The following is a 26603-nucleotide window of genomic DNA, read 5'->3' as shown; positions in this document are numbered from 1 at the left end:
CAGGAGTTCTGTGGGAACGAAAGAGGACTCACGGTTGGTGTGTTGCCTCCCAGGTGCCAGGGTTCGTGATGTCTCTGATCGTGTTTTTTGGGATCCTTAAGGGGGAGGGGGAGCAGCCCCAAGACGTGGTCCACATAGGTACCAACGACATAGGTAGGAAGAGAGATGGGGATTTGAGACAGAAATTCAGGGAGCTAGGGTGGAAGCTGAGAGCTAGAACAAACAGAGTTGTTATCTCTGGGTTGTTACCCGTTGCCACGTGCTAGCGAAGGTAAGAAATAAGGAGAGAGAGGAGTTGAACACGTGGCTACAGGGATGGTGCAGGAGGGAGGGTTTTGGTTTCCTGGATAATTGGGGCTCATTCTGGGGTAGGTGGGACCTCTACAAACAGGATGGTCTTCACCTGAACCAGAGGTGGTACCAATATCCTGGGAGGGAGATTTGCTAGTGCTCTTCGGGGGGGTTTAAACTAATTCAGCAGGGGGATGGGAACCTAAATTGTAGACCCAGTGTACAGGATGTTGAGAGTAGTGAGGTCAGGGATAGGGTTAAAAGTTCGAAAGAGGGCACCGGCAAGCAGGACGCTGGTTTGAAGTGTGTCTACTTCAACGCCAGGAGCATCCGGAATAAGGTGGGTGAGCTTGCAGCATGGGTTGGTACCTGGGATCTCGATGTTGTGGCGATTTCAGAGACATGGGTAGAGCAGGGACAGGAATGGTTGTTGCAGGTTCCAGGATTTAGATGTTTCTGTAAGAACAGAGAAGATGGTAAAAGAGGGGGGGGTGTGGCATTGTTAATCAAGGAAAGTATTACGGCGGTAGAAAGGACGCTTGAGGACTCGTCTACTGAGGCAGTATGGGCCGAGGTTAGGAACAGTAGAGGAGAGGTCACCCTGTTGGGAGTTGTCTATAGACCTCCGAATAGTCCCAGAGATGTAGAGGAAAGGATTGCAAAGATGATTCTTGACAGGAGCGAGAGTAACAGGGTAGTTGTTATGGGGGACTTTAACTTTCCAAATATTGACTGGAAATACTATAGTTCGAGTACTATAGATGGGTCAGTTTTTGTGCAGTGTGTGCAGGAGGGTTTTTCTGACACAGTATGTAGACAGGCCAACAAGGGGCGAGGCCACATTGGATTTGGTACTGGGTAATGAACCCGGCCAGGTGTTAGATTTAGATGTAGGTGAGCACTTTGGTGATAGTGATCACAACTCGGTTATGTTTACTTTAGCAATGGGCAGGGATAGGTATATACCGCAAGGCAAGAATTATAGCTGGGGGAAAGGCAATTATGATGCTATTCGGCAAGATTTAGGAGGTATAGGATGGGGAAGGAAACTGCAGGGGATGGGTACAATCGAAATGTGGAGCTTTTTCAAGGAACAGCTACTGCGTGTCCTTGATAAGTATGTACCTGTCAGGCAGGGAGGAAGTTGTCGAGCAAGGGAGCCGTGGTTTACTAAGGAAGTTGAAGCACTTGTCAAGAGGAAGAAGAAGGCTTATGTTAGGATGAGACATGAAGGCTCAGTTAGGGCACTTGAGAGTTACAAGTTAGCCAGGAAGGACCTAAAGGGAGAGTTAAGAAGAGCGAGGAGGAGAGGACACGAAAAGTCGTTGGCGGATAGGATCAAGGAAAACCTAAGGCTTTCTATAGGTATATCAGGAACAAAAGAATGACTCGAGTAAGATTAGGGCCAATCAAGGATAGTAGTGGAAAGTTGTGTGTGGAATCAAAGGAGATAGGGGAAGCATTAAATGGATATTTTTCGTCAGTGTTTACACTGGAGAAAGACAATGTTGTCGAGGAGAACACTCAGGTTCAGTCGACCAGGCTAGATGGAATTGAGGTTCAAAAGGAGGAGGTGTTAGCAATTTTAGAAAATGTCAAAATAGACAAGTCCCCTGGGCCAGATGGGATTTATCCTAGGATTCTCTGGGAAGCCAGGGAGGAGATTGCTGAGCCTTTGTCCTTGATCTTTATGTCGTCTTTGTCGACAGGAATAGTGCCGGAAGACTGGAGGATAGCAAATGTTGTCCCCTTGTTCAAGAAGGGGAGTAGAGACAACCCTGGTAATTATAGACCTGTGAGCCTTACTTCGGTTGTGGGGAAAATGTTGGAAAAGGTTATAAGAGATAGGGTTTATAATCATCTTGAAAAGAACAAGTTGATTAGCGATACTCAACACGGTTTTGTGAAGGGTAGGTCATGTCTCACAAACCTTATTGAGTTTTTTTGAGAAGGTGACCAAACAGGTGGATCAGGGTAAGCTGTTGATGTGGTGTATATGGATTTCAGTAAGGCGTTTGATAAGGTTCCCCACGGTAGGCTATTGCAGAAAATAAGGAAGTATGGAATTGAAGGTGATTTAGCGGTTTGGATCAGTAATTGGCTAGCTGAAAGAAGACAGAGGGTGGTGGTTGATGGCAAATGTTCATCCTGGAGTTCAGTTACTAGTGGTGTACCGCAAGGATCTGTTTTGGGGCCACTGCTGTTTGTCATTTTATAAATGACCTGGAAGAGGGTGTAGAAGGATGGGTTAGTAAATTTGCAGATGACACGAAGGTCGGTGGAGTTGTGGATAGTGCTGAAGGATGTTATAGGATACAGAGGGACATAGATAAGCTTGCCAGAGCTGGGCTGAGAGGTGGCAGATGGAGTTTTAATGCGGAAAAGTGTGAGGTGGTTCACTTTGGAAGGAGTAACAGGAATGCAGAGTACTGGGCTAATGGCAGATTCTTGGTAGTGTAGATGAACAGAGAGATCTCGGCATCCAGGTACATAAATCCCTGAAAGTTGCCACCCAGGTTAATAGGGCTGTTAAGAAGGCATATGGTGTGCTAGCCTTATAAGCAGGGGGATTGAGTTTCGGAACCACAAGGTCATGCTGCAGCTGTACATAACTCTGGTGCGGCCACACCTGGAGTACTGCGTGCAGTTCTGGTCACCACATTATAGGAAGGATGTGGAAGCTTTGGAAAGGGTTCAGAGGAGATTTACTAGGATGTTGCCTGGTATGGAGGGAAGGTCTTACGAGGAAAGGCTCAGGGAATTGAGGTTGTTTTCGTTAGAGAGGAGAAGGCTGAGAGGTGACTTAATAGAGACATATACGATAGTCAGAGGGTTAGATAGGGTGGACAGTGAGAGTCTTTTTCCTCGGATGGTGATGACCAACACGAGGGGACATAGCTTTAAATTGAGGGGTGAGAGATATAGGACAGATGTCAGAGGCAGTTTCTTACTCAGAGAGTAGTAGGGGTGTGGAACGCCCTGCCTGCAATAGTAGTAGACTCGCCAACTTTAAGGGTATTTAAGTGGTCACTGGATAGACATATGGATGAAAATGGAATAGTGTAGGTCAGATAGGCTTCAGATGGTTTCACAGGTCGGCGCAACATCGAGGGCCGAAGGGCCCGTACTGCGCTGTAGTGTTCTATGTTCTATGTTCTATGTTAAGTGGGAGGAGGAACTTGGTGGGGAGTTGGAGGGAGGCGTATGGGCAAACGCTCTGAGGAGGGTAAAAGAACTGCAACATGTGCCAGACTCGGTCTGATTCAGTTCAAGGTGATTCACCGGGCCCACATGACGGTGGCCCGGATGAGAAAATTCTTTGGGCTGGAGGACAAGTGTGCTAGATGTGGGGGAGGACCAGCGAACCATGTCCACATGTTCCGGGCATGTCGAAAACTCAGGGGACACTGGCAGGGATTTGCGGACGTCAAATCCCGGGTACTGAAAACAAGGGTGGCGATGAGACCAGAGGGTGGCGATTTTTGGGATATCGGAAGACCCAGGACGTCCGGAGGGGATAGAGGCCAACGTTGTGGCCTTTGCTTCCCTGATAGCCCGGCGACGAATACTGTTGGCCTGAAGGGACTCAAAGCCCCCAGGGACCAAAGAATGGCTGTCGGACATGGCAAGCTTTCTCGGCTTGGAAAAAAATCAAGTTCGCCTTACGAGGATCATTATCAGGGTTCGCCCGGAGGTGGCAACCATTCATCGATTTCATCGCGAGGAACTAATCGTCAGCCGGGGGGTGGGGGGGTAGAATAGTGTAGAGTAGGGGGGAAGAATAGGCGGGTCTATCTGCGAAGTGTACTGTTATTTGCACTATATTTCTTGTAATTGGTATCTGCACACTAATGTATATTGTTACTGTTTACAATGCCAAAAATACCTCAATAAAATTGTCTGTTAAAAAAAAAGAGTAGGAAGGGAACGCTGGCCAAACCATGGCTTCCAAGGGGAATTAGAGATAGAATTAGATTCAAAGAAGAAGCATAGAAATTAACAAGAAAAGGAAATAGACCAGAGGATTGGGAACAGTTTAAATTCAGCAAAGGTGGACAAGGTTTCAGCAAGGGATTGATTAAGAAGAGGAAAATGCAATATGAAAGTAAGCTAGTAGGGTACATTAAATCTGACTGCAGAAGTTTCTATCGGTATGTAAAGAGAAAAAGATTGATAAAAACTAATGTAGGCCCCTTACAGTCAGAAACGGGGGAATTCATAACAGGGAACAAAGAAATAGCTGAGGAACTAAATTCATACTTGGTTTCTGTCTTCACAAAGGAAGACATGAATAATGTACCGGCACGTTCTGAGAAACACAAGTTTTAGTGAGGAGCTGAAGGAAATTAATATTCATAAAGAAATGTTTTTGGGGGAATTAATGGGATTAAAGGATGGTAAATCTCCAGGACCTGATAAATTTCACCCTAGAGTACTTCAAGAAGTGGCCCTAGAAATAGTAGATTTATTGGTGGCGATTTTCCAAAATTCTCCAGGTTCTGGAATGGTTCCTGCAGATTAGAGAGTAGCTGATTTAATCCTGCTACTCAAAAAGGGAGGTAGAGAGAAAACAGGGAACTATAGACCAGTGAGCCTAACATCGGTAGTAGGGATGTTGCCAGAGTCCATTGTCAAGGATTTTATGGGACAGCATTTGGAAAGCAGTGGCGTAATCAGACAAAGTCAGCATGGATTTACAAAAGGAAATCATGCTTGACAAATCTACTAGAATTCTTTGAAGATGTAACTAGTAGAGCTGACCCAGGAGAAGCATATGGGATTGCAAGTGGTGCCTTGAGATGGATTGACAGCTGGTTAGCAGACAGGAAGCAAAAAGGATTAACGCAGTGGGAGTGTGATTGAGTTTTCAGGCAGTGAGAGTGAATGTGAATGAGAATTAATTCAGTGAGAGTGAGTGTGAATGAGGATTAATTCAGTGAGAGTGAGTGTGAATGAGAATTAATTCAGTGAGTGTGAATGAGAATTAATTCAGAGAGTGTGAATGAGGATTAATTCAATGAGAGTGAATGAGAATTAATTCAGTGAGTGTGAATGAGAATTAATTCAGAGAGTGTGAATGAGGATTAATTCAGTGAGTGTGAATGAGGATTAATTCAGTGAGTGTGAATGAGGATTAATTCAGTGAGTGTGAATGAGGATTAATTCAGTGAGAGTGAGTGTGAATGAGGATTAATTCAGTGAGTGTGAATGAGGATTAATTCAGTGAGTGTGAATGAGGATTAATTCAGTGAGTGTGAATGAGGATTAATTCAGTGAGAGTGAGTGTGAATGAGGATTAATTCAGTGACAGTGAGTGTGAATGAGGATTACTTCAGTGAGTGTGAATGAGGATTCATTCAGTGAGTGTGAATGAGGATTAATTCAGTGAGTGTGAATGAGGATTAATTCAGTGAGAGTGAGTGTGAATGAGGATTAATTCAGTGACAGTGAGTGTGAATGAGGATTAATTCAGTGAGTGTGAATGAGGATTAATTCAGTGAGTGTGAATGAGGATTAATTCAGTGAGAGTGAGTGTGAATGAGGATTAATTCAGTGACAGTGAGTGTGAATGAGGATTAATTCAGTGAGAGTGTGAATGAGGATTAATTCAGTGACAGTGAGTGTGAATGAGGATTAATTCAGTGAGAGTCAGTGTGAATGAGGATTACTTCAGTGAGAGTGAGTGTGAATGAGGATTAATTCAGTGACAGTGTGTGTGAATGAGGATTAATTCAGTGAGAGTGAGTGTGATATGAGGATTAATCAGTGACAGTGAGTGTGAATGAGGATTAATTCAGTGAGAGTGTGAATGAGGATTAATTCAGTGACAGTGAGTGTGAATGAGGATTAATTCAGTGAGAGTCAGTGTGAATGAGGATTAATTCAGTGAGAGTCAGTGTGAATGAGGATTAATTCAGTGACAGTGTGTGTGAATGAGGATTAATTCAGTGAGAGTCAGTGTGAATGAGGATTAATTCAGTGACAGTGAGTGTGAATGAGGATTAATTCAGTGACAGTGAGTGTGAATGAGGATTAGGCAATGGGAGTGTGAATGAAGAACGGGATAACTGTTACCAAGTCAGTACTAGTTCCATTTCTCCAGATAATTGCTCCGCCTCTCCTTAATACCCACTCTCTCTCCTGCTGTGAAGGAGCTCATCCATGGCAGATCCAACAAATGTAATAAACACAAGTGATTGTAAAGTGTGCTATTTCCACACAGCAGTGTCTGGTCTCCAGTACAGCATTTCCCCCTTGCTATCCCAATACTTCATTCATATTCTGGCCACAGATCCCAAAACTTACCAACCACTGACCGGATCCATAATTCCAGTGGCACATCCATTCTATTACATATTCACCACTAGCTGGTGTCAAATTAAAGAGTAAGAAAATCTATTCATCATAAGAGTTTACAGCGCAGAAGGAGGCCATTTGGCCCATTGAGTTTGCACCGGCTCTTGGAAGGAGCAACCTACTTAAGCCCACACCTCCACACTATCCCCGTAACCCAGCAACCGCATCTAACCGAAGGCAATTTAGCATGGCCAATCAACCTAACCTGCACATCTTTGGACTGTGGGAGGAAACCGGAGCACCCGGAGGAAACCCACGCAGACACAGGGAGAATACGCAGACTCCGCACAGACAGTGACCCACGCCGGGAATCGAACCTGGGACCCTGGTGCTGTGAAGCCATAATGCTAACCACTGTGCTACCGTGCTGCCCATTTATGTTGAGTGCTGTTTGGAAAAATGGCTAAAATATGCTCTTAATGACAAATTGTGCACATTTTCTTTTTGCTGTTTTGCTTTTGTCCATCCTCAAGGTTTTTCCAGGATGCTTTAACCCATCGTATGGGGGGAGATGGTTTGTGTTGGCATCATGGAGTTTTTTCTATGTTAGAATTCCCAAGGCTCAGGCTGAAGCTGTGGGGACATGGGTTCAAATCCCACCACGGCCGCTGGTGGAATTTAATTCAATTAATAAAATCTGGAATTGAAAAGCTAGTTTCAGTAATGGTGACCATGGCAACGATCATGGATTGTTATAAAAACCCCATCTGGTTCACTAATGTTCTTCAGGGAAGGACATCTGCTGCTCTTACCTGGGCTGGCCTGGTCTGGCCCAGCTGTGACTCCAGACCCACAGCAATGTGGTTGCCACTTAGCTACCCTCTGAGATGGCCTTGCAGTTCAAAGTGCAGCTCGGGGTGCGGAACTAATGCCAGCGTTGCCCGCATCTCATGAAGGAATCAAAAATATTAGGCTAGTAGGTCATCCGCTCCCAGAAATCACAGCATCCCACCTGAATTTGCTTCACATCAGTGTGACCACTGCAATCCTGAGATAATTTGGGTGGAGAGGTACCAGGAGGCAACGGGAGGAGGTTCTGAGGATTTCCAGCCTGTTGTTATACAGACTTCTGGTGCTGGCAGAGATCCATCATTTTTAGCTTTGTCAGGCTTGATGACCAGCTATCGGCAATCCTGAGGTAAACTTTCATTGATCCCATTAGCTCTGTGATCATCCTCAGCCAGGTCTAGCCTCAGGAGCGTGGCAGAAATGGATTGGATGGCGTCGCCATTCAGAATAGCAGTGCACACTCCTGCTAACCCCTGCACAGTAGGCAGAATTGAATCATTCCCTTGTGTGGTGTGGTGGGCTAAGCGGTAGATCAAATGATCAATGCATTTCCAAGGAATAGTGAGAAAAATGTTATCCGTGTGAAAGTGGTACAAGTGCCTCTTGCGAAGAGTTCTCAGTATCCTCTTTATATTGTTGCTGCAACTCCTCCTACGGAATCTTTCAGGATAAATGTTCTTTAGTGCTGCAAAATTGTGCAACATGGGGCGCACACATATGAACCTCAAGATCTGGGCAATTATATATTGCGTGCCAAGAGCAACATGAGGAGCAGTAAGTCTGCTTGAGCCACATCTGCTATTCAGTCAGATGATGGTTCATCTTGTGCCTACTCACTCGGATAAATCGCTGGCTTTTAAAGCAGACCAAGCAGGCCAGCAGCACGGTTCGATTCCTGTACCAGCCTCCCCGGACAGGCGCCGGAATGTGGCGACTAGGGGCTTTTCTCAGTAACTTCATTGAAGCCTACTCGTGACAATAAGCGATTTTCATTTCATTTCACTTTCCTGTCTTATCCCCATATCCCTCAATTCATTTAGTGTCCACTAATCTATAATCTCAGTTTTGAATATGCTCAACTACTGGGCATCCAGTGAGCTCTCTGGGCACAGAATTCCAAAGGTTCACACTCCTCGGAGTAAAAACGATTCTTCTTATCTCAGTCCTAAATGGCTGACCTCTTATTCTGAGACAATAACCCCTCGTTAGGCTTGCCAGGCAGTGGAAGCAGCTTCTCAAGCCCTCTGCTAACTGACTATGTCTCAATGAGATCACCTCTCGTTCTTCTGATGAGACTATAGGCCCATTTTACTCAATCTTTCCCCATTGGCCAAGCATCTAATCCCAGGAATCAACCCAGTGAGCCCGAGATGCATCCTCTCTAAGGAAAGTTTATAATTCCTCAGACACAGGGACCAAAACCGTACACAGTACTCCAGGTAAGATCCCACCAAGTTCCGTGACAATTGCAGAAGGACTTCTGGAGCCACCTGGAAACTCGCCTTTCAATATTGAAGAGTGCTAAGAAAGTGGACTTCCTCCAAAGGGCGGCACAGCAGCACGGTGGTTAGCACTGCTGCCTCACAGCGCCAGGGGACCCGGGTTCAATTCTGGCCTTGGATGACTGTGGAGTTTGCACGTTCTCTCCGTGCCTGCATAGGTTTCCTCGGGTGCTCCGGTTTCCTCCCACATTCCAAAGATGTGCAGGTTAGGCGAATTGGCCATGCTAAATTGTCCCTTAGTGTCCAAAGATGCGTAGGTTAGCTGGGGTTACGGGTGTGGTGATATGCATCACTGTAAATACACAAGGGGTTAATGTAAATACACTAAGACTAAGTAAACACTAGAGGGAGCGCCAGAGACATCATGACACAGACATACAGCTAATGAACACATAGAATAGGACACGACCAATGGGCAGTCAAGACACCTAGAGGTGACATTACCACAAGGGGACAGCCCATATAAAAGGACAGGGCACACAGGCTCTTTCTCTTTCCACAGGCGACACTTAGAGAGAAGGACAGGGGCATTTCAGAAGCATCACACCCACCACGTGGCTTAGAGCAGACTGGTTAGTTAGCCTGAGTTACTATAGCAAGATTAGCAGGAGAGTCGAACTCAAGTAGGAGAATTGTTAACTATTCAATGAATGTGTTAAACCTATCTCCAAGTCTGAACCTTCCTTTGTCAGAGCTTACATCAAGGCAGCAGCTTATGCTGCATGAAGAAGCGTAACACAACAACGCGGATAGGGCGGAGAGTGGGACCAGATGGGGTGCTCTTTCAGAGGATTGGTGCAGACTCAATGTGCCGAATGGCCTCCTTCTGCACTGTAGGAATTCAATGGGCAAAATGTCAGGGCAAAGTTTTTGACCCTTGACTGTGCTCTGAAGTGGTCTCGAAAGCCAGCCAGTTATACTGAAATGTTGCTCAATGGTGCAAGAAGAATGCCCTTGACCATCTTCTCAACGTAACCATTATTTGGCAATAAATCCCAGCCTTGCTAACAATGCCCACATCCACGAGGCATAAACTCCCAGTGGAGCAAGAGTTTGCTTGCTGCTGTGCAGGATTACTATTTCGAATTAGCTCCATGTTAAGGGGATGTGAATCTCTCCAGTTGTCTCTGTAATGGCATTGGGAACCGGAGAACACACAGTCAAATTTACAACCCCTGGGACCTTTGAGAGTTTTACTGTGTAAAATATTAGTGTCCAATCACACAGCCACTGACTGTTCATGGAGAAAGATTAAACTAATGGCGGAAGCAACGAAATTATGTCTCCACTGATTGGCTAATTCTAGTGCTATTCTCAGCGTGAAACTGAAATGACTTTATAATATTAAGAATTGCATTTATATAGCACTTTTCATGACCGCTGGACATCTCAAGGAACTTTAGAATCAATGAAATACCTTTGAAGTACGGTCAATACTGTGGTGTAGGGAGTACAATAGCGTCACAAAAAGCTCCCACCAACAGCAATTTGTTAATGGCTAAAATATCTGTTTTGTTTTGAAGGGTGGGACCCAAGTGATAACTCCTGTGGTCTGCTTGGAAATAGTGGCGTTGGATCTTTTCTATCCATCAAGGTTGGGAAATGAGACCTTGTAATATTACCTCCCGTTGTGTAGCACTCCCTCAGTACTGCACTGGAGTATCGGCCTCGATTTTGACCTCAAATCCTGGAGGGGGACTTGAACTCAGAATCATGTGGGGCAAGGCTAACAGAGCAACCAGCTGAACCACTGCTAGCGATTTAACTATTGAGGATATTTTGACCTTCACAATCACGAGGAATTTGGTGACTGGAAGTGCAAGTTGATATCATTTGTGAGCGGTTTCAGCTCTGCAACCCTCTGGAAGATCTCTGTGGCTTTTCAATTCTGGTCTCTTTACACAACCTCAAATTTCATCACTCTGCCATTGGAGGCCGTGCCTTCAGCTACCTGGACCCTAAGCTCTGGAATTTCCCTCCCTGAACCTCTCCGCCTCCCTCTCCCTCCTTTAAGATGCTCCTTAAAACACGTGTGTTTGCCTGAGCTTTTTCTCCCTTGTGTGACAGACCTTAAGATGTAGGAGCAGAATTAGGCCATTCGGCCCATCGTGTCTGCTCCGCCATTCACTCACGGCTGATATATTCCTCACCCCCATTTTCCTGCCTTCTCCCCATAATATTCAAGAAATTCCCTTATTAATCAAGATCACCAGATATGTGCTTGGGGTGCTGTTCCCTACAGGGCTACAGACCAAGAGCTAGAAGGTGGAATTAGAACATAAGAATAGAAGAACTAGGAGCAGGTCACTGCCTGTGTGGAGTTTGCACATTCTCTCTGTATTTGCGTGGGTCTCACCCCCACAACCCAAAGATGTGTAACGTAGGGGAATTGGCCGTGCTAAATTGCCCCTTAATTGGAAAAAAAAGAATTGGGTCCTTTAAATTTAATAAAAATAAGAACTTGCGGAAGGAGTAGGCAATTTAGCCTGCTCAGCCATTCAATGAGATTGTGACTGATCTGGTATAATCCTCCACTCCGCTTTCCTGCCTTATCCCCATAGCCCTTGATTCCCTTACTGATTAAAAATCTGTCTACCTCTGCCTAGGGCACACTTAACAACCCAGCCTCTACAGCTCTCTGCCGTAAATAATTCCACAGATTCTCTACCCTTTGAGAGAAAAAATTCCTCCTCATCTCTGTCTCAAATGGGCGACCCCCTTACTCTGAGATTCTGCCCTAGGCTCTCCCACAAGGCGGAAACAACCTCTGAGCATCTACCCTGTCAAGGCTCCTTAGAATCCTATTGTCATAATATACACCAGTATATCATGGTGCACACACACACACTGATTGACACACAGCAAGACCAATCAACACACACAGCACCGCAGCCAATCACCAGTTAGAGCACTCTCACTAGAAAGACAGAGGGCTCCGGTTTTCCCGCTCATTCGGGATGCAGCCTCGAAGAAAGACGGAGCTCACAGCTTGCAGCACAGATCTTTAACATGTGCTGATAGTCTAGACTGGTTAGGATAGGCATAGGTCTTCAGTTTAATCTAACATAGTGTCGACCCACAGTGAAAGTATGTTCAACAGTTTTTAGCTTAATAAAATAGTGTTGTACTATTTCAAGTGTTGGTAGCCTGTATGTGTTACTGCTGAGGGAAACGCAGTCTCCACAGATCCAGAGTACCCAACACATGAAAATGAAATGAAAATGAAAATCGCTTATTGTCACGAGTAGGCTTCAATGAAGTTACTGTGAAAAGCCCCTAGTCGCCACATTCCGGCGCCTGTCCGGGGAGGCTGGTACGGGAATCGAACCGTGCTGCTGGCCTGCTTGGTCTGCTTTAAAAGCCAGCGATTTAGCCTTGTGAGCTAAACCAGCCCCTGACATGACCTATATGTCTCAATCAGGTCGCCTCTCATTCTTCTAAACTCCAATGAGTACAGGCCCAACCTACTCAACCTCTCCTCACAAAATAAATCCCTCCATACCCGGGATCAACCCAACAAACCTTGCTTGGTGTTAAATTTTGCCTGCTCATACATTTCTATTACATTAAAGGCATAATCTAAAGAAGTATTTTTGTAGCAGATGCTGTTGCCGTTGTACACAGTCGCCAGCAAGCCAAATGTAAAGCGGCTAAGGCCACCTGCTGGGAAGATCTGTTTCCAGGCTGCCTATCTTACTGAGTCCTGGCAGAATCTACATTTAGCGTGCAATAAAATGTGCAAGGTTTGTGCTTGGGGACCTTGGTGGCAGTGCGGCTCCCTTCAAGTGTGAAAGGCTGGAGGAAAGTAGCAACAGCACACCCTTAATAACGCGAAGGAACTTTGGGTCAGAAGTAGACCATTCACCATTAGGTTCTGATAGAGTGGCTGTAAAGATGTGTGTCCACTTGTGAGTGAGATCAGAACCAGGAACCATGAATGTGAGGCTGAGACTAATAAATCCAATAAGGAATTCAGTTGAAATTTGTTTTCACACAAGGGTGGTGAGAATGTGGAACTCACTCGCCAACCCCCAGGAGTAGTGCAGATACATTCCAAGAGAAGCTGAATAGGCAAATAAGGGAGAAAGAGACAGAAGGATATGGGCTCATATGACGAGGAGATGTCTGAAGCATAAAGAGTAGAATTGGACCAGTCGGGACAAATGGTTTCTAGAATCTAAAAGATTGTATCTAGAATTCCCACAGTGCAGAAGGAGGCCATTCAGCCCTCCGAGTCTGCACTGACCCTCTGAAAGAGTACCCTACCTAGGCTCGTTCGCTGCCCTATCCCCGTAATCCATATCCCCAAGTAACATACAAATCTTTGGACACGAAGAGGCATTTTAGCAAGGCCAATCCACCTAGCGTGCACGTCTTTGGACTGTGGGAGGAAACCGGAGCACCCGAAGGAAACCCACGCACACACGGGGAGAACGTGCAGACTCCACACAGACAGTCATCCGAGGCCAGAATTGAACCCGGGCTTCTGGCGCTGTGAGGCAGCAGTGCTAATCAGTGCGCCACCGTGCCGCCCCTACCATGCCTTTGCTCCATTTGTCTTGATGCCCCTAATCAGCAAGAATCTTCAGTCTCAAAGCTTCAATTGCCACCTTGACTTTTGGGTAAGGGGGGGGGGAGGGGGGGGTTGTAGTTCCAGATGTCCATTCCCTTTCTATAAAGAATGTGTCGGATTATGCAGCAATTCAGATGAATGTCTTTTTCCGTTTAAGTGTAATCAATATAATTTGAAACATCAATATTCCAAAGCCTTTACAGGTAATTGATGTTTGCCATCCAGTCTTGCGTCATTAGAAACTCTATCAATCCTTATTGACTGGTTTCTGCAATACACCTAAATCTAGAATTGCCTGATACTCGTCAACAAGTGTCCACACAAACAACATCTGCCAATTAGATTTTACCAGGTAGTTTCCATGATTTGTTACACTGTATAAACCCGAGCAGCTATTACTAGTTCACAAGTAATGTTTTAGCAAATAGTTTATTGACTAGTTTTCTAATTGTGCTGGCAAATTCTGCTGATCTTATCACTGAAGCAAGCAGTAGACTTATAAACTTTTCTGAATAGATAATCTGTTTTTCAATTATGTTGATTGAGGGATAAATATTGCCCAGGCCACCGGGGAGAATCCTGCTGCTCTTCTTTGAACTAGTGCAATGAGGTTTAAACGTCTGAGCTGTAAGGCAACACACATAAGAACATAAGAACGAGGAGCAGGAGTAGGCCATCTGGCCCCTCGAGCTTGCTCCACCATTCAATGAGATCATGGCTGATCTTTTTTGGACTCAGCTCCACTTTCCGGCCCGAACACCATAACCCTCAATCCCTTTATTCTTCAAAAAACTATCTATTTTTATCTTAAAAACATTTAATGAAGGAGCCTCAACTGCTTCACTGGGCAAGGAATTCCATAGATTCACAACCCTTTGGGTGAAGAAATTCCTCCTAAACTCAGTTCTAAATCTACTTCCCCTTATTTTGAGGCTATGTCCCCTAGTTCTGCTTTCACCCGCCAGTGGAAACAACCTCCCCGCATCTATCCTATCTATTCCCTTCATAATTTTATACGTTTCTATAAGATCAACCCCCCCCCCCCCCCCACCCCCGCATCCTTCTAAATTCCAACGAGTACAGTCCCAGTCTACTGAACCTCTCCTCATAATCCAACCCCTTCAATTCAGGGATTAACCTAGTGAATCTCCTCTGCACACCCTCCAGCGCCAGTACATCCTTTCTCAGATAAGGAGACCAAAACTGAACACAATACTCTAGGTGTGGCCTCACTAACACCTTATACAATTGCAGCATAACCTCCCTAGTCTTAAACTCCATCCCTCTAGCAATGAAGGACAAAATTCCATTTGCCTTCTTCGTCACCTGTTGCACCTGTAAACCAACTTTTTGCGACTCATGCACTAGCACACCCAGGTCTCTCTGCACAGCGGCATGTTTTAATATTTTATGATTTAAATAATAATTCCTTTTGCTGTTATTCCTACCAAAATGGATAACCTTACATTTGTCAACATTGTATTCCACCTGACAGTGCTGCACGCCCTTAGTACTGCACTAGGGATTGTGAACCTAAGACAAAGGGACAAAGTATAAGGGTCCATCCTGTTTATTCCCTTATTTCCACTACCTTTTAATTTTACTGTTACATTTTTGATCCATGGGTGATTTATGGACATGTGTCTTTAAGGCAGGGAAATTGTGTATCGAAATATAGGAAGTTGCCTGATGTTCAGCACACCCCAAACATTCATGTGTGTCAAGGAGCTGGCCATTGGCAAATCTTCGAGTATAGGGTGGCACGGTGGCGCAGTGGTTAGCTCTACTGCAATGGCGCTGAGAACCCGGGTTCGATCCTGGCCACAGGTCACACAGGCCTGTGTGGACTTTGCACATTCTCCCCGTGTCTGCGTGGATTTCATCCCCACAACCCAAAGATGTGCAGGTTAGCTGGATTGGCCACGCTAAATTGCCCCTTCATTGGAAAAAAAATAATTGGGAACTTTGAATTTATTTTTTTTAAATCTTCGAGTACTGATGCTGCAAAGGATACTTCTGTAGTCACTGAGCTAGAACGTGTCGAATGATTTTCCGTTGAGCTTCAGCTCTATTGAAATTGAGCAGACATGATCGCAGCAGGGAATAATGTGGGGGAAATGTTCTTTATGTTCAGAGACTAAATGGGATTACTTTTGTCTAGATTTTTCCATTGTGAAAGTTGAATAAGAGACATAAAGCCAGATATTTAAACGTGCCATATTACAATGTGAACTCTTGGCATGTTCACACGACATTCTGCTGTGCGCTATTTTAGCATAAAATTAATTTTTATGAAATTAAGCAGTTTAGTTCAGGAGAACGGCATATCACGCTGGTTGGCCTAGTAACTGCCGGCCAACATGAATCGTATCTGGGTGTAGGTCCTGTGCCGACGGCGGGAGCTTGGTGACCTGGAGGGAAAATAAAAGCAGTCCAGGCAGCTGAAAGGGTCCGAGAGATTGGGAGGAAGGACCATAAGGCTGTTCAAGGCAGCATTGCAAATTGAACCTTATGAGGGCCAATTCACCAGGTGATCACGGCAGGTGGGCTGCCGGTGTTGGTGGGCACTCAGCCCAAGCTTCACAAATGACAGCCTGTGAGTTCTGATACAGGCAGGGAGGGCCTGGCATGATGTACTAATGCCGTAGGCTGGAAGGCGGAGGGTACCCCACCAGACCGACAGGGCATGGACAGAGGTGGCTGCGTTGTAGAGTGGGCACCGGATACAGAGTGCTGCAACTGGATACAGTGCCGGAACCGCTTTAATTACCTTCTGCATTCCACAAGGGTGAATACCAACGCAACATTTTTTTTTTATTCGTTCTGGGGATAAATCATAGAATTTACAGTGCAGAAGGAGGCCATTTGGCCCATCGAGTCTGCACCGGCCCTTGGAAAGAGCACCCTACTTAAGGCCACGCCTCAACCCTATCCCTGTAACCCCACCTAACCTTTTTGGACACCCAGGGCAATTCAGCGTGGCCAATCCACCTAACCTGCACTTGGACTGTGGGAGGAAACCGGAGCACCCAGAGGAAACCCACGCAGACACAGGAAGAATGTGCAGACTCCGCACAGACAGCGCGGGGAAGCAACTGTGCTAACCACTGAGGATACTATATAAATGAAGGAGTTTGATAGTCTGGATTTTAGTATCAATCTGCAGATAACAAAATGGTGTGGTGGGGCAGGTTTCGACTAGGGAGGCTCAATAATACAGTGTGAGGGAAATCCTGCTCCATCTCGCTCCAGGCTGAGCCACGAGAGGAGGTTGCAGCGATTTCCTCTGCGGCAGAGGCAGTGAGGCACGAGTAGACTTCAAATTCCCGCACAGGCACAGATTTGGTGCTGCAGATGGGCCTCTGTAGATAGAGTGTGACTGATTTTCAAAGACAGCCCAGGGGATGTGGTGTTGCCGGCTGGGCCAGCATCTATTGCCCATCCCTAATTGACCTTCAACTGAGATTCAAAGGGCATTTAGGAGTCCACTACATTGCTGTGGGTCTGGAGTCACATGGAGGCCTGACCAGGTACGAATGGCAGATTTCCTTCCCTAAAGGGCATTAGGGAACCAGATGAGTTGTTACAACAATCGACAATGGTTTAATGGGGCGAGATTCTCCCCTACCCGGCGGGACGGGGGGTCCCGGCGTAGCTGAGTGGCGCCAACCACTCCGGCGTCGGGCCTCCCCAAAGGTTCGGAATTCTCCGCACCTTTAGGGGCCAAGCCCTCACATTGAGGGGCTAGGCCCGCGCTGGAGTGGTTGGCACCACGCCGACTGCCGCCAAAACCGGTTCCAACGGTCTTTGATGCCCACCGCCCAGCGCCGGGACTGGCCAAAAGGCCTTCGCCAGTTCGCGCATGCGCCGGTGTGTCAGCTGGCGCTGACGTCACCATCGGCGCATGCGCACTGGGGATTCTCTTCCGCCTCCGCCATGGCGGAGGCCGTGGCGGCGGCGGAAGAAAAAGAGTGCGCCCACGGCACTGGCCCGCCCGCCGATCAGTGGGCCCCGATCGCGGGCCTGGCACCCCGGGGGCCCGCTCGCGCCGCCGATTCCGCCGCCACCAGAGGTGGTTCAAACCACGGCGGCGGGAGAGGCCTCCCAGCGGCGGGACTTCGGCCCATCGCGGCCGGAGAATCGCAGCAGGGTGCTCGCCGATCGGCGTGGAGGTCTCGCCGATCGGTGGGGCGTGATTCCCGCCCCCGCCAATTCCCGGGTGGCGGAGAATTTCTGCCACGGCAGGGGCAGGATTTTCGGCGGCCCCGGGCGATTCTCCGACCCTGCGGGGGGTCGGAGAATTTCGCCCATGGTCATCATTAGACTCCTAATTCCAGATTTTTAAAAAATTTAATTCAAATTTCACCATCTGCCACAGTCGGATTCAAGGCCGGTTCCCAGAGTATTACCCTGGGTCTCTGGATTACTAGCCCAGTTACAATGCCATTATGCCACTTAAAATGGAAGGTTTGGACAGTGAGCATCAGTATGGATGCTCAAGGATGACATATGCATGTGCATCCCATGCACCTTCAGTGTCTGGTCAGGTGAGGAGTCCCAGTCGGCCGGGCACTTAAGGCTGGGCATTCAGGTGGGGGGCTGAGGTGGAATGGTGTCACCGGAGAAGGCTTCACTAACTGTTCTGTGAAAGTAGCCGTGATGTGGAGATGCCGGCGTTGGACTGGGGTGAGCACAGTAAGAAGTCTGACAACACCAGGTTAACGTCCAATAGGTTTGTTTCAAACACTAGCTTTCGGAGCACTGCTCCTTCCTCAGGTGAATGAAGAGGTGCAGGAGGCGGGAATTTCACCAGTGCCATACCTCTTCATACCTTGTAAGACTTCTTACTGCTCAGTCTTAAATTGGCATCCTTTTATTCTGAGACTCTGCCCTCTGCGCCTAGACTCTCCCACAAGGGGAGACATCCTCACAGAATTTACCCTGCCAAGCCCTTGAGAATTCTGTATGTTTCAATGAGATCTCCTCTCATTCTTCTAAATTCCAATGATTAGAGTCCCAACCTGTTGAACCTTGGCTTGTAAGACGATTCCTTCAAACCAGGATCATCCTTGCAAACCTTCTCTGAACCCCCTTTGCTGAAATAATGAGCTGACTGCCCTGTTGCCCGACGCCGATATCGTAATCAGCAATCGGGCGGAGAATCCATTCCGATGCCCAAATCGGGGCCGGCGCTGGTTTGACGGCGGTCAGCCATGCTCTGCCCCTCAGATGTGGCGTAATCGCATTGTGTGCCGCACGCCGTTGCAATGGTGTTGGCGCATCATCGGCAGACCCTCCCGCGATGCTCCGCCCCCAATGGACCGAGTTCCCAACCGCGTGGTTGATGTGGTCTGAGCGGTCGGGATGCCAGCATGGTGGCTGCGCACTGTGTCCAGTGCCGCCACATTTGACCGGGATCTGTGCCGCTGGCCGGGGGTGCTACTGCAGGGGCTGGGGGGATTGGCGGGGGGGTGGCCAGGGGGTGGCCTGTGGGTTTGCGGATGGCGGGCTGGGACCGCGCACCGCCAGCGCCATGTTGTATCATGCGACCGCTGCATGTCGTTGCCATGCGCATGCGCAGCCTGGGAACCGGCCATTCTCCAGCTGTTTTCAGTGCGGGAGGTGGGAGTCTCATCCAGTGCCACTGCTGGCCCCTCACCGGTCCCGGAATCAGTGAGGGTTTGGCGCTGATTTTGGCATCGTAAAAAACCCACAAATTCTCCGTTTCAGCCGGCACTTAGCCGCTGAAACCGAGAATCCAACCCAATGTTTTCCATAAATATGGGACCAAAACTGCTCACAATATTCCAGATGTAGTCTCATCAGAGAATCGGTGCCATTGCCGCCGGCGCGGTTGGTGCAGTGCCGGTTGGGGGCTGCTGTACGGCCGTATTAAAAACCCGAGTCCCGCCGGCGCCATACTAACCCGGTCTTACCCAGCGGGACCTTGGTGTGAATGGATCCAGGGGCAGCCTGGTGGGTGGGGGGGAGGGGTTCCGACCCGGGGGGTGGGGGGGGGGAACCATCCGCTGTGGCCTGGCCCGCGATTGGGGCCTACCGATCGGTGCCCCGGCCTCTCGAGCTGGGGACTCCTTTGTTCTGCGCCGGCCCCTGTAGCCCTACACCATGTTGTGTCGGGGCCGGCACGGAGAAGAGAGCCACTGTGCATGCGCGGCAATCGTGCCGGTCCGACTCCGCATGTGCGAACCCGCGACGCCCATCTGACACCGGGATCGACAGTTGGAGTGGCGTGGGTCGCTCCAGTGCCCTGCTGGCCCCCTGTAGGGGTCAGAATCGCTGCTCCTGAGACCATGCAGGGGCTGGTTTAGCTCACTCGGCTAAATTGCTGGCTTTTAAAGCAGACCAAGCAGGCCAGCAGCACGGTTCGATTCCCGTACCAGCCTCCCCGGACAGGTGCCGGAATGTGGCGACTAGGGGCTTTTCACAGTAACTTCACTGAAGCCTACTTGTGACAATAAGCCATTTTCATTTCATTTCATTTCATGTTGACACCGTCGATAAATGTGACGGCGTTTACGACGGCGTCAACACTTAGCCTCAGGATCAGAGACTCCCACCCCATGTACCTCTGTTAGGTTCCCGTCACATCATTATTGAGCATGGGGTGCAGACATGCCTCACGCTGCCAGGCAAACTGCAGATCTAAGTGCAGGGGATAGGGTGCACCAAGATGTAGCACTCGCAAGCGTACATTTAAGGCGTTCTCCATTACTTTCATCAAATTGTTGCTTTGTGTCTGTGTGACTTTGCCAAACATGTTATGTTCTGTTTGTTGTCTGATGAAAATGTTTTATGTTGTTATGGCCTGAGTGACCATCTTGTTTCCCATTGGTGCTAGCTTCATCAGGGCCGTATGTTCGACTGCAGGGGCAACGGGATTGATTCGCGAGGTCGTGAGAATGCGCACGCTGAGACAATGCTGGTACTTGGAGGTCACAAGAATGTCTTTGTATCCCCGATAGTAATTGCTAGCCTGCAAGGCAACCAAAGAGGTGCCCTTGAATGGGAACCTTTAAATATAACACATCACACAGTCAACCTTACTGGCACTTTATGGGACTCAATGGCTCAGATTTTGCGCCCCCTTATGCCGCGGGTGTAAATAGCGACGGGGACGCAAAATCCCGCGAGAGTCAAAAAACAAGATTCTCGTCGTCGACATCGCGCGATGCGATCATCTCAGGGCCTCCCCTCCCCCGCCGGTGATATAATGGCGGAAACCCCATTTAAACACATTGTACTATCATTAGTGGGTTTCATCCCCCTATATTTGGGTTTCCTCTCCCCACCTACAGCGATGTGTACAACAGGTCTGGACCAACGTGAGTGCGGTGAAAAGAACCCAACAGGGGTGCACAGGTACGTACAGCCCCCCCGGGGGCAGAGGGGCATGCGTCTAGGGGGGCTTCCTCTGGGGAGATGCATGGGGAGGGTGGTTCCCTGTACCCAATAGGGGGGGGGGGAGGTTCCCGGTGTCCCTGGAGGGGGTTCCACATTTGTGTAGGGGTAGTTCCCCATGTGCATGGGCGGGAAGGGGGGGATCTCCGTGTTCATGGGGGGGGGGGAGAGGGTGTTTCCATGTCTCTCGTGGAGATTTTTGTTTTTACCTTTAGTTCTATTGGGTCGGGGAAACCTGCAAGGCTGACGTTGCCGGCTGGGTGGGCTCAGGGGGGCTCGCTACCACCAATTTGTTCCACGTGTTAATAAAGTGGCGGGAAAATCCAGCAGCGCATCATTTTTCCCACCCGACACACTACTTTGAAAAAATTTTTTTTTACAGCCGATGTTGCATCCTATACTGAAAGATAGCACAAGTAATAAATGAGTTTGTGGATGTTGCACACACTACTACTGTATGGCCTATCGAATTTCTAAAACAAACACTTCAAGCGATGGGTTCATAGCTCTGGGGCGCCTGGTTGGAATAAAGGATTGTACTGACTGTTACAGACTGAGCTGAAGCCAAACCAATCAATACTAGAATCCTGGCCTTCTTTATAATCGAATGCTGCTGGCTTCTCCTTTGTGAAGTGTCTTTAGTGACAGTTTAATGAAGAACAGTTGGCGTGTGGGCAGCACAAAGTGTTGCTACGATACGGGAAAGTTAAAAACAATCATTGCTCTTTGCAAATCATGAGGGAATAATGCAGTTCTGACTTCTCGAGGCTTTTGTTGGAAGCAGCGATGGGGATTTCATTGCCTTAATTGATTGCTCCTGCAGGAGACCTAGCAGGAATGAAGCCCATTGTTCCCTGAAGGAGGCCACGCTCTCACAATTTACAATGAGAGGACTGTTTGCCAGCAGCGTCTTAATTCCGATCGAAGAAACTCATCAGGCTGGTGTGAAGCATGGTATGATCGCAAGAGAATTATAGATGAAGGAGCCTATTCAGCCCATCTCCCATTCGGAGAGCGGTCAAAATTGACGGGAAAATCCCACCAAAATCTCAGAACGGCTAGGCCAACCAACATCCATCCTGGTGTGAATCATAGATCATAGAATTTACAGTGCAGAAGGAGGCCATTCAGCCCATCGAGTTGCACCGGCCCTTGGAAATAGCACCCCACCCAAGCCCACACCTCCACCCTATCCCAGCAACCCAGTAACCCCGCCTAACCTTTTTGGTCACTAAGAGGCAATTTAACATGGCCAATCCACCTAACCTGCACATCTTTGGGCTGTGGGAGGAAACCGGGGCGTCCGGAGGAAACCCACGCAGACACGGGGAGAATGTGCAGACTCCACACAGACAGTGACACATGGTGAATCGAACCTGGGACCCTGGCGCTGTGAAGCCACAGTGCTAACCACTATGCTACTGTGCTGCCTCCAAGCTGCGCTACTTGCAGCTCAATCATCTGCATGCATCATTTGAATTAAGTATTCCTCTTCCCATGGAAAATATCGTGAATGCTGTTTTCTGTCCTCGCTGATCTCCTATTCTCGATAAACGTACATGTCAAACTGAGGTTTGTTTGCCTCTGTCTTCCTTTGTGGACCTATAGATACCAACGAGCAGATGCATCAAATCGCTTGTGCATCTTGACCATCCAAAGGTTCGCAAGATGCCAACATTGGCGGAGGGCGTAACACTCTTGGGATTCGGAAGGGTATAGGTTCAAGTTCCACTCCGGTAACTTGAGCACAAAGTCAAGGCTGACAGAGCAGTGCAGAGGCAATGCAGCATTGGAAATTATGCTTTTAGATGAGAAGTTAGTCTGAGGCTCTCTCTGCCTCCTCAGGTGGGTGTAAAAGGCCCCTTGGTGCTATTTTGAAGAATTGCTGGCTGGTTGTTCTGGTGTCCCCTGATAAATATTTATTCCTCATTCAACCTCACTAAAAATCGGATTATCTGGTTAATATCTCAGTGATGTTCGTGGGCCCCTGCTGAGCACAAATTGCCCGCTGCTTCCTTCCATTACAACAGTGCCAACTACTAATATAAAGTTATCTAAATGGCAGCAACTAATTTGTTCCTTATACATGCTCTTGTTCCAAAAACCTCAGGTGGCGGAATCTCATTCTGGCGACGAGGTTAAAGAAATGTTAACTCCGATTCTGGACGTCCCAGCCGCTCCGGGGGATTGTCGTACAGCGCCGTCTGGAACTGACTTTTACGTATGCTGCTTTTCAGGAGCTTGGAGGCCTTTGAAGCAGTTCTGGAAGATTGGGCTCAGGATCAGTGCGGTTACAAGGACTAACTACAGTGTCCATTGTGTTGCTCGACCTCCATACCAGACTCTAGCAGCATCCCAAGGCATGCTCGAAAAGTCAGGTCATCTCCAAAAAGGCAACCAACCGCACAACAGCGCGGCCGGACTCAGTGTTCAGGGGCAGCCGTGGAACAGCGAGGCACCTCCCCTGAGCACAAGTTCCAGCAACACTACCGGGCCTGTGGAGGTAGAACACGTGGCAACCAAGGCCACCAGAATCGGCAGGGAATGTGCCGTCCTGGACAGATAATGAGGTCGCCTCGAGCCAGGGCCTTGAGTGTGGCCCCACCCGAGGAGAAAATCATGAACTGCATCACGGCCCCAAGAGTGGTGCCGAATCAAGTTAAACGACTGGTGAATAGACACCCCATAGTGATGGAGATAGACACGGGGCGGCTGCCTCCATCATCCGTCAGCAGGCCTTCTACCGGCTCCGCCCGGGAATCCTGCCATTGAACCTGCACAACACCAAGGCCAGATTGGCAATTGGGGAACCAATATGCAATATCGGAACCACCGCGACCCCAGTGACCCCACAGGCAACCAACAGTGTAAGGCTGTTGGTTGTGGTGCAAGAGCCAGGACCTTATCTGTTGGGTCGTGATTGGCTTTGATTGACAGCAGATTATCCAATTGGCACTGGGAACCTGGCCAAAGGTTGAGGCCCCTCAGGCAGTCAGGAGGATTACCTTCTGTTGGTCCTTTCCAAGGATATCCTTGGCTTGGAAACAGTACCTCACCTGCTCATCTGGATGAGAGCCTTGGAAAGAATCCGGAGGTATTCCAGGAGTTCTGGACAAGATAAAGGAGCCAAAGCATACATTTACTTGGTCCTAGAGGACCAGTCCACATACTTCAGGGCACGACCCGTCCCCTACGTATTGCTCACAAAGATGGACGCTGAGTTGCAGCACCTGGAGAATTTGGGCATTACATGCCCTGTGCAATTTGAACAATGACATGGGCCACACCTGTGGTCCCAGTGATGAAGCCAGACAAGTCAGTTTGCCACTGCGGGGTTTCGACACTGACTACACAGGGCATCGCGCCTGTACTTGTACCCTATGCCTCGCGTGGAGGGCTTGTATGAAAAACAATCTGGGGGATGCTCTTTCTTTAAGCTGGATTTAGCCCCACATATCTTCAGTTAGAATCGGACACCACGTTGTGGAAGTATGTGATTATAAATACGCACAGGGGGCTATTCGCATACACTCGCCTTCTCTTCGGGGTTTCTTCAGCGCGTGCAATTTTTCAAAGGATAATGGAAGGCATCCGCCAGGGGTTACGCAAAGTGGCGGTCTAGTTAGACGCTGTACTCATCACGGGAGCCACTGAAAATGAACACGTGGACATTCCAGAGGAGGTCCTTCAGACGGTTTTCCCCAAGTAGGTGTCCACCTGAAAAGAGGCAACAGCATCTTCCAAGCAAAGGCAGTGACTTGAGTTATCAGGTGGAGCTTGAACCCTGTGGAGGAGAAATTTCAGGCCATAAAAGGGGCTGCGACTCCAGAATATTCCACAGAATTCAGATAATTTCTGGACACGTAAATGATTACAGAATGTCTATTCCAAACTTGGCCGCGTCCGCTGGCACCTCTTCATGTTTTGTTGAAAAATAACCAAAAGTGGGCTGGGGAAGCTCCGCAGGAGTAGGCATTCGCAGGAGTGAAGAGGCAGCTGTCATCTTCCCATACAGCTTTCAGTCAGTGCTATCCCGTAAATGGGATGATGGCTCAGAGCGCCCCATTGCATTTGCTTCCAGAGCTCTGGCAGATGTGGAACGTCATTGCGCCCAGATTGAAAAAAGAAGACTTGGCTGTGATATTGGCCGTAAAAAAAATCTATTCAATGTGTCAATGGGCGGCACTTTTCTATTATCACAGACTATAAGCCATTATTGGGTCTGTTTGAGGAGGAGATGGGGATTTCCCCTATAGCCCCAGTCCAGATTCAGCACTGGGTTCTATTGCTGGTGGCTTATGAATAGCCTTTTCAGCATCACCTCGGGGTCCAGATAGCTCATGCCGTCGCCCTCAGCTGTCTCCCACTGCCTGTGAACACCTTGTCTCCACCCGTGGTGGACAAAGTGGTAGTAACAGCCGCACAGATACACACATGGACACAGAGAGATCCCATATTAGCGGACCATTGCCACATTTTAATTGCATGGCGAGTTACAGGGGACGCCCCGGTAGTCCTATAACCCTATGTCTTGAAACAGGAGGAGCTGAGACTAGAAGACAGCATCCTCCTGTGGGAGCTTGTGTGGTCATCCAACAACCAGGCCAGGAACTGATCCTGCAAGACTTGCACAGCGGTCACCCAAGGGCTCCAATAAGGAATATCTTGCGCAAATCAATGACCACCTTAAGAGATGAGAGCCTGTTTCAAAGGATCCCTGGCCAGGGAGATCGGCACCTCCATCTCTTTATGGACCATTGCTTAGCCAAGGTGTGCAACCAGCCATGGTAAAAAGTCTGGGTTGCCAAGACGATGATGACTCCGGGACAGAGATGGAACGAAGCATCCTCACCTACAAACGATGACATGTCCGGGGCCGAACCTCTGGCAATAGCCCTCTGGAGAGCATCTGGAAAAAAGGCGATCCACAAAGGGTTAAACGCCACCCGACCCAGACCCACCTCGATGGAAACACAACCGCTGCTCAGCGGCGCAGAAGGCCTCCTCGGTTTGTGGCAGAGGGGGAACTTTCGGATGGGGGCAGGGAGGAGTGTAAATAACCCCCAAGAGGCCCACAAGGACACCCTGATTGATCGCCCCATGGGACTAATGGAATATGAGCTTCCCACTAGTGGGCAGAGGCTGGCCCAGCTGAGGCTCATAAGAACCCAGTATAAAGCCGGCCTGGACAGGGATCGGCATGTTGATTGTCCCAACGGGACTGTACTTTGTAAGTAGTTTGCTGCCATAGGATAAATCAATGTTCACCTTACCGCTCGGCTTCCTGAGTTGCAGTAGTGATGTTGGAGGGTCCCAGTAGTGATGTTGGAGGTCCCAGTAGTGATGTTGGAGGTCCCAGTAGTGATGTTGGAGGTCCCAGTAGTGATGTTGGAGGTCCCAGTAGTGATGTTGGAGGTCCCAGTAGTGATGTTGGAGGTCCGCTAGCTCAGTTGGCTGGTTGTGATGCAGAGCAACATCAGCAGCGCAGGTTCAGCTCCCGTACCGGCTGAGGCTATTCGTGAAAGGCCCCGCCTTCTCAACCTTGCCCCTCACCTGAGGTGTGGTGATCCTCAGGTTAACTCATCACTACTCATCACTCAAAGGAGAGCAGCCCATGGTCCTCTGGGCCTGTGGGGACATTTGCAGTGATGATTATGGGACAAAATAAAACT

This window comes from Scyliorhinus canicula, chromosome 15, assembly GCF_902713615.1.
Source record: "Scyliorhinus canicula chromosome 15, sScyCan1.1, whole genome shotgun sequence".
NCBI classification, from domain to species: domain Eukaryota; kingdom Metazoa; phylum Chordata; class Chondrichthyes; order Carcharhiniformes; family Scyliorhinidae; genus Scyliorhinus; species Scyliorhinus canicula.
This window is presented reverse-complemented; position numbering follows the sequence as displayed.